We start from the raw sequence: 9,560 nt of genomic DNA on the forward strand, positions 1-9,560 counted from the left end.
AAATGATGCGTGATTGTCGGAGTGAACGGGTGAATGTGGTATGTAGTGTAAAAATGATTTGAGTGGTCAAAATGTCTAGAAAAGAGCCATATAAGTATAGTCCATTTACAATTTACCAACCAGATACTGAGAGAAAAAATGTTGAGCTGTTGGGGAGGTGTAGTACTGTTATAAAGCTATAACCTCAAATATAATACTTTTTCTTTAGATTTTTCGCAAACATTGTTGTAAAAGTATCCGTGTCAGATCAGTATCACCGACACCAGGCTGAATTCACTTGCTATTGCACTGGAATAGAAATCAAGACTCTCACACTACTAGCTGCAGTGTTCCATGCACCTGTCCAAGCTTTGACATTCCATCTGAGGGCATGCGATTCTTGGAGCATGATAGTGCTTTCAAGTTCCCACATCACACCACGCCATTGAACCATAACTGGTCACCACTGTGTTTAAAAGTATTCGTTTAAAAGTGGAATTTGAAATGTGCAAAGAGAACCGTTCTGAGCTGAAAAGTAATGAACACAGAAATGAGCTTAATCTCTGATTGCTAACTTTATTTAGTTAACTTTTGATTACGCTGCCTGTAAATTTATACATTTACATCCCACAGTGCCAAACATTTCAGATGGAGGACATTTCCTGTCAGATGCAAGGATGTGTTTCTGAAACAAACTAAAATATAAAATGTAGATGAACCTTTCATGGTTAATCTTTAACCAGATTCTTTTTTAAGTAACAGTTATTTCACAGTTAATCAAAGACTAACTACCAGACTGTACATTTTTCCCTCTTGAAGATCCCTGATGATTCCATCCTGAAGATACTTAATGTTTCCATCCAAAAAATGCCTAATATTTTCATTACTGAAAAAAAGGTTTTTGTGTGTTATGGTGCATGAGCTATGATTGATTACCATCTGTAACTGTTGTTTTGTCTTTGAGAACTTCTCAAACGCATTCAACAACATGGACGAGTTCACCGTGAGTATTCTCATTTATCTCCTGCACGTTTATTCAGCAAGGTTTAAAATGTCAGTTTGCTTGGAAACTTTATCAGTCTGATCTGACCTACGGGCTATAAAAACCTGATTTACTGGAATCAGCTGTCACTCATGCAAACATGATTTACTGGATATAAACATCCAGGATTTGAACCACTGCGGTGGGCAGCACATAGAATATATGTGAGAAAATATATGGAATTTCATGGCTTTAAGAACAAAAAATTCAATAAAAAATGACCATTTAAGTGTGTGTGTAGAAACTCTGTCTTGTCTGATTACTTCATGGATGAATGCACACCAGCAGTGCAGTTGACGAGTGTGATATTGATGCACATGTGACGTCCCACAGAGACCGAGACTGTGGCAGCTTTCTGGAAATCACTCAGGCACAGTTAGATAGATGGGTGATGGACAGATAAATATCCTGCTGCTTACAAAAAGGAGGGGTGGAGGGGGGGTTAACTAAATTATGATTGGTCTTTCTTTGAGTGTTTGGAATTGCTGTGTTGATTTGTTAAGTGTGTATGTGTGCTTCTGTCCATAAGTGTGTGCAGTCGTGGAATAAAACAGTCCCAGCAGACATTCAGCATCATCTGTATGAAGAGGAAGGTGCAAATGAAACACACACAAACCCTCACGTATGAAAAATGACTGTAAGCTGTCATGACTTGCAGTGATGTCTACAGGCCAGAGTTCAGAGGAAATCAGTGAACAAAGGAAGAAACAAGCTGAACCCTGCAGGTCGACTACAATAATTTAGCATCTTGATGCAGGCTTCACCTTCATATGTTAATTAGATACTGAACAAAACTGGCATAATCTGCACCAAAGAAAAGTATTTAAGCTGTTTATTTACACAACATATGCCCAAATAACTTATTTGTACATTTTTCATTAAAGGTATGCTGCAGACTGAAATTGCCAGAAGGAGATCTGTTAGCTTTGGAGCAGGGATCGACAACCCTGAACTTTTTGAAAAGTCTGGTAACATCTGCGTCTCTAAAGGAGTTTTATTTAGCTGGCTGAGGGAAAAATGGCTCTTTGGATTGGAAAGGCTGCAGACCCCTGCACTAAACATATAAACAGGTTTAGCAGCAGTTTTCTCTTTAAACAGCAACAGTTAAAATATTTCTTCATATATAAAATCAAATATTTCTGAGAAAGAAGGATGAAATGTTCAGGATTTACTAACTAAAAGGTAAAAAGTCAGCAGGATGGATTTAAAGCTGTGAAGCTGCTTCCTTCTAAACACAGAAGGAACAATATGTGATGAATATTGGGGAGAATTAGCATTTTTAAGTAAGATTAATCACAGCTTACAAATCAGTTAATCATGATTAATCACTATTCATGACTATGCCTGAAATCTATCCGTTTTTACTTTATCAACAGGAGGGGCACAAATGAGAACTTTTTTTAAAAGAATAAAAAGAAAAAAAAGTTAAGAAAAATGTGTAAAACAAACAGCCAATGGTGTATTTTACTAGTAGGTGTTTACTTTGGGTGAAGCTGCTGTAGGACTTTTATCACTGCTGCACAAACACTCACACTTCAATGATAAAAGAGAAAGCTGTTTTTATCCAGATCATCAGTTTCATCAGAGTTTCTTCATCAGTGTTGGCTGTTTAACTTCAGTCGTCACATCTGGTGGACAGAAATTTTTACCATGGAGAAGGTTGGTGTGTGTGTGTGTGTATATATATATATATATATATAAAATTTACAGGGAAATGTAATATTCAAAATGCACTTGGAAAGAAGCAGAAGGAAGGCAGGAAGTTTTTGTGTGTCTGTATGTGCTGTGTTCCTGTGTGGGCCAAAACTCTTTATTCTCTACATAAATGATATTTGGAAATTTTCAAATCCATTCAAACTAAACCTGTTTGCAGATCATACCAGTATTTTATGTCCTGGAGAAGATTTGCAGCAGGTTCTGTGAAAAATCACACAGGAAATGAAGAAGATAAAAAGACGGTTTGATAAAAAATAAATTATCAGTGAATTTAAATATAACAAAAATGATGTTATTTGGAACCTGTGGTACAGAGATTAGGAGACAAGTGAAAATAGAGGATGTAATAATTGAAAGGGTGTATGATTACACATTTCTTGGTGTGATTATCAACTTAAGGATATGCTGAAAGTCACATATTAAGTTTGTTCAGACAGAAATGGCAAGAAATATTGCAGTGTTGATCAGATCTAAATATTTTTGGGATAAAAATAAGTTTACATCAAACTATAAAAGAAGGAGAAGGATAGCTACCTTGTCATACATACAATAATAGAATTTAGGAAAACAATATACATGTATATGTTGTAAAATGATGGAATGATCTTCAGGAAGAACTCAAACAACGTCCAAACATTATCCTGTTTAACAAAAAAATTCAAAGAATCAAAGAACAAATCTAGACCAGCACAATTAAACATATGTTGTGTAATTGTGTGTATACATGTACGTGTATATGCAGATGTGTACAAGTATGTATGTGTACATGTTCATTTTTTTTCTGTATCTGTTTTTTTTAAAAAAATCCTTAAAACTGTAAAGAAGATAAAAATATAAACGTAAAAGAGGGGGCAGAAACAAATAAGTTTTTATACTTCATCCTGCATCCTGCTCCTTTTGGGACTCTATAGCAACTTTATTTATTTATTTATTTATTTTATTTTTTACTCTGATTTTGTGTTTTTTTTTTTTGTTCGAAATAAATATCAATCAATCAGTCAGTCAGTCAGTCAGTCAGTTACTGCATGTATTATCATTATGGTTGTTGAATACATGCGTATAAGAGGTGTTCCTGTTATAGGTGAGGACATTATCATTGTAATTATTATTTTTAATATTGATACAAAGATCTTTTATTATTTTATCAGTTTATTATAAAGTACATATGAGGAAGTTATATGTATTCCCCCTCCCCCTCCCTTTGGTTCAAATAAAAACTTTCAATCAATCAATAAGTAGAGAGCCAGACCACCCGCTACATGACCAGTGCAGATTGTTTCCTTCCGGCTGTAGATACTAAAGGATTCATTTATTCCAGCAGCAATTAGATTTTTAAATGATTTGTTATGATATGATGTGTCTGTTGTTTTATTATACACATTCTTACTGGCTGTAAAAACAATTGCCCCCAAGTGGACAATCAAGATTCTTGAACTGGTAAATGCAACAGTATGTACTCATAACTTTACATTAGTTAATAATTTTCAGTACTACAGGGAAGTTCAAACATAATAATTTGAGGAGATTTTAATACAGTCTTAAATTCAGAAAAAGATTGTTCTACCACAAAATATTTATTTGTTCTACTTTATTAATCCCAGCTGGGAAATTCTTTCTCTGCAATTGTTTAAATAATCCAAGGAAACAATAGAAATGCTCGATGGTAAATGGACTGTACTTATATATACCTTTCCAGTCATGTTGACTACTCAACTTTACACTGTCTGGCGTGTCACATTCACCCATTCACATTCACAGAATCAATCCACCAACTTTACGGTTGGTGAACGACTTCTCTTCCTCCTGAGCTACAGCCGCCCACTAAATACTGCAAACACAAAGAATATCCAATAGAAAATTTAATACAATAAAAAGAAAGAGCTAGAGCCTAAGAAATAAGCACAGGCTGTGGTGTTGTTTGTCAAAGATGTTCACCTGAATGCTGCAAAAGTCACCACAATATAATAGCAATGAAAGTTTATACCATGCTGTCTAATCATATAAGGGAAGCATGTATAACTTGAAAAGTAGAGAACCCTGAGGAACCCTGAGTGTGATGGAGATTCATAATTTCCATTAACAAACTGCAATCTATCAGATAAATATTACTACTGCAGCCTAATGCAGAGCCTTTAATTCCAATGACAAGTTCAAGCCTCTGTAACACAATGTTGTGATCAACGGTGGTGAATGCAGCACTGAGATCTAACAAGATAAGTCCAGACAGGAGTGTTTTATCTGAGGCCATGAGACGATCATTGGTAACTTTCACCAGTGTTGTCTCTGTGCTATGATGAGCTCTAAATCCTAACTGAAATTCTTCAGATTACTTCTGCTAAAATGGGCGTATAGTTGAGTTGAAAATGTTTTCTCAAGAATTTTAGACATAAAGGGGAGGTTGGATATAGGTCTATGATAAGCCAACACTCCCGTATCAAGATTTCCACTATGACAAGTACTGACAACCTTCACCCAAGTGTCTGAGACGTGCAGCCGCAAGTCGGCGTGGCTCAGTGGGAGGAGTCGTCGTCCTGCAGCCCAAGGGTTGCCGGTCTGATCCCCAGCCATTGAGCTAATGTCGAGGTGAGCAAGACACCAAACCCCTAATTGCTCCTGATGGGTTGTGGTTGAGCACCTTGCATGGCAGCTTCCGCCATCAGTGTGTGAATGTGTGTGTGAATGAATAATGGATACAGTGTAAAGCTCTTTGGGTGCCTTGATAAAGTGCTATATAAATCTAATCCATTATTATTATTACCATCACCCCACAGACACTGGTCCAGAAGCTCTCCACCCTTGGTCTGAGTAACACACTGGGGAACTGGGTCCTGGACTTTCTGACCAACAGACCTCAGACTGTCAGGATCCATAACTCCACCTCCTCCTCCATCACCCTCAGCACCGGCTCTCCTCAGGGCTGTGTGCTGAGCCCCCTCCTGTTCACTCTGCTGACATATGACTGCTCGGCGAGACATCCCAGCTGTCATATAGTGAAGTTTGCAGATGATACAGCGGTTGTGGGACGCATCAACAACAACGATGAGTCGGAATACAGAGAGGAGGTGGAACACCTGGTGCAGTGGTGCAGAGAAAACAACCTCTGCATCAATGTGAAGAAGACCAAGGAGATGGTGGTGGACTTCAGGAAGGATAAGCGCCCTACTCCTCCCCTGCACATCGGAGGAGTAGCTGTGGAGGTGGTCTCCAGCTACAGGTACCTGGGTGTGCACATAACCAAGGACCTCACCTGGAACACCAACACTTCCCAGCTGGTCAGGAAAGCACACCAGCGCCTCTACTTCCTTAGGAAGCTGCGGCGAGCCGGACTAGGGAGCGCTGTCCTGAGGAGCTTCTACCGCTGCGCGGTGGAGAGCGTCCTCTGCACCTGCATCACCGTGTGGCACGGCAACTGCACCGCCGCTGAGAGGAATGCTCTGCAGAGGGTGGTATAGGCTGCACAGAGGATTATGGGGAGCAGCCTTCCCACCACCTCAGACCTCTACACAGCACGATGCAGGGGGAGGGCCCTCCGCATCATGAAGGACTCCACCCATCCAGCACATGGACTTTTCCAACCCCTCCCCTCAGGCAGGCGGCTGAGATGCATAAGGAGCAAGACCACCAGGTTCAGGAACAGCTTCTTCCCCGAAGCTGTCAGACTGCTGAACTCTTGCCATGCCTTGTAGACTCCTCCCCACCCTACCCCACCCTTCCCCACCTCTGAACACCAGCCCAAACCCTGCTGCCCTGCCCCCATCCCCATCCTAAACTGAATCCACCCCCCCCCCACTCCGACAAACAGACCTGCACTGCAAACACTTTACCCCCCCCAGGGGAGTTCCTGTCTACATGTTTATCTGCTGTCCATATAAGTGCAATATCACTAATATTAATATCAGAAGTGTTATACTTTGGACTACCACTACCTCATGCACATACATACTTGCACATATGTATCTAGGCTGCACATGCAAACTGGGCTCTTTAGTGTTTACTGTTATTTTTATTTTTATTTTATTTAAAATTGTGCTGTTTATATTCTATTGTATTTAGCTTATATTCTATTTATATTTAGCCTATATTTCTATTTTTTTTTCTTTTTTTTCTCTTCATGTCTTATTTTATTTCACTTATTGCCCTCCTTCTTATGGCTCAAACCGGGACCTCAGTTCTAATTTCGTACCATAAACATGTAAATGTGAGCTGGTATGACAATAAAGTTCCTTGAATCCTTGAATCCTTGAATCCTTGAATTATTAAGTCTAATGATACAACTACAAAGTCGTGTCAATGGACTGCAGTCATAAGAGTGTCCTGGCACCAACTGCAGATGTGGACACTCTTATGGCCTAACATGGTCTTCATTATGAACAATCCAAGACAAGGACAGAAGTCCAACTACAAAACACTACTCAGATTCAGATCAGGGGGCTTTTCCTCCCAATCACGCCACTCCAGGTCTCACTGTTATTGCCCACATAAGCACTGAAGTCTCCCAGTATAACGAAGGAGTCCCGAGAAGAAGTGCTCTCTAACACTCCATCCAAAGACACCAATAAGGGTTGGTACTCTGAACTGTGGTGTGGTACCCATTCCCCCACCTGAAGGCAGAGGGAGGCTACCCTTTCATCTATGGGGGTAAATCCCAACGTCGGGGGGCAATGAGTATGCCCACACCTGTTTGGCGCCTCTCATGTGGAGCATCTCCAGAAAGGAAGAGGGTCCAGACCTTCTCGAGGACACTGACTCCAGAACCAGGTGAGTTCAGCTAAATCTAGCTGGAAACTGCTCAACTTTGTGTGACAAAGTTTATCACTGTGCTGGAAGGCTTTAGCAGTGTCTGCTGCACTATTTTCTTTTCATATCTTAGCTGAACGTTTTACCCCAGAAATGAGGAAACCTTGGCTGTACACACACTTCAAGTTGCCATCGTGCTTTTTTATGTTTCCAGACTAAAATCCATCCAAATTAGTGACATGCTATGTTAGCAGAGGTAGCTCATTCACCATCAGACTTGTTAGTGCAGATGTAGGCAACGCTGTGTCTAAACTGGAAACTCAGAGTGAAAAAATAAATCTTTTATTTATTAATATACAGTTCTAATGGAAATATTTCATGAACTGATTCAGCAGCAACATATTTTCCCTGGCTTAAACCTGCATAATACTTATAGTTCGTAAACAGAAAGGTCCTTCTGTGGATTGGTGAGGTGGATCTCGAAATTCAACCCGATATCCAGTCCGTGAATCACTGTCCCAACTCTATTATGAAATAAAATCTGATTTTTATATTTCAGTTGTTTGATATGTATAACTATGTATTATACCATGTAAGTACGCTCGCATGACACCCAACTCAAGGTCAAGGGCCCAACTCATAAAACCCAGCATCCAATTTCCAGGCTGATTTTACTCTGTTGGTTCCCACCAAAAGCATTTCTATATTGGATTTTCATACATACAAAAAGGTTTTTCTTTATTAAGATGTGTGTTTCCTATAAAATGCATGATTGCAGAATTGAAGTCTTTCATAAGATCACTTTCTAGACTGAACTCCAGCAATTAGAAGCTGCAGAAAAGAACATGCAATATTTATTTTTGCTCTTCTGTTTGGGCATTGATTTCTGCAGAAAAAGTGCTCTCTCAGACTTACAACTACCATGATGAAAGAAGCAGCATGTGCAATGAGATTAAAACATCAATACCTGGCACATGCAGCCAGGATTTATCCATTGTTATAGAAACAAAAATCTGATGACACTCAAGTGAGACTCGCCTAACCAAATACAGGAGCAGAGTAATTCATATTTAGACCTTCTGAAGAAGGGACTTTCAGTATTCTTGTTATCCTATTTCAAAGTGGAAGATTATGTCAATAACAGGCGGCTGCAGCCTCCGTGAGCAGAATGCAGATTTTTTCTCAGAGGTTTCACAAAGGTGATGATGTCCTTCTTGCACTTTTGTGATGTTAAAAAACGCTGCTTTAAAGCATCTACGCTTTGCGTAAAATAATAAAAACTGGGGTTTAACACAGCTTTTCTTTAAAGTCAAGTGCATGAAATCTGTGGTAATCTGTTTGGTTAGTTTATCTGTCACAGAAAAGACTCAGAGGGGAATCAGGGGAAGAGAGCAGCTGGAGATAAAAGTTAAGTGTGAGGATAAATAACATTGAGCAAACATTCAACAGAAAACTGTTTCAAATACAGTTACAACTGTGGATTGTAGATTTCCTCAGATTGCATCATCTGTGTCTCTAGAAAAGGATGAGTTACGGATGTTAACACCTCAAAGTCAAAAAGCTTTATCAAGATAAGTGACAAATAAATTCCAAAAGTCTCAGAAAGCCCCCAAAACTGGAGATATTCCAGCTTTTAACTCATATTTCAGAGACAGCTTCAGTTTCAACAGCTCCTCAGAGCAGATGCTGTAATGGCTTCTATCAAAATTCATTAGCGCAAGTTTACACAGCAGTTTTATTTAAAGCTGTAATTCTCTTTGCCCATTAGTGTGGGCCCTTAATGCCCCCTTGTTCACATATTTACTTCATCACACTGCAGCAGCGTTTTAATAGTCAGAATATACAGACACACTTGTTAACAAGCAAATCAAATCAGAAAAGGTCTCAAAGTAGAAAGAGTGAGAGGGACTCATCTGTAAAGGAGATCCGACACTATGTGGATGAAATATGAAAGTACGATGATGTGCTGCCACAGAAAATTAAAAACAGGATATTATTATATCTGATTCTGAACTGGTGTAAAATAAATGTGCACAGAATGAGCTTCAAGAGTTAGACCAGGGTATTTTCTTTATTTCCACCCACC

Source organism: Melanotaenia boesemani, chromosome 12 (assembly GCF_017639745.1).
Source record: "Melanotaenia boesemani isolate fMelBoe1 chromosome 12, fMelBoe1.pri, whole genome shotgun sequence".
Lineage (NCBI taxonomy): Eukaryota > Metazoa > Chordata > Actinopteri > Atheriniformes > Melanotaeniidae > Melanotaenia > Melanotaenia boesemani.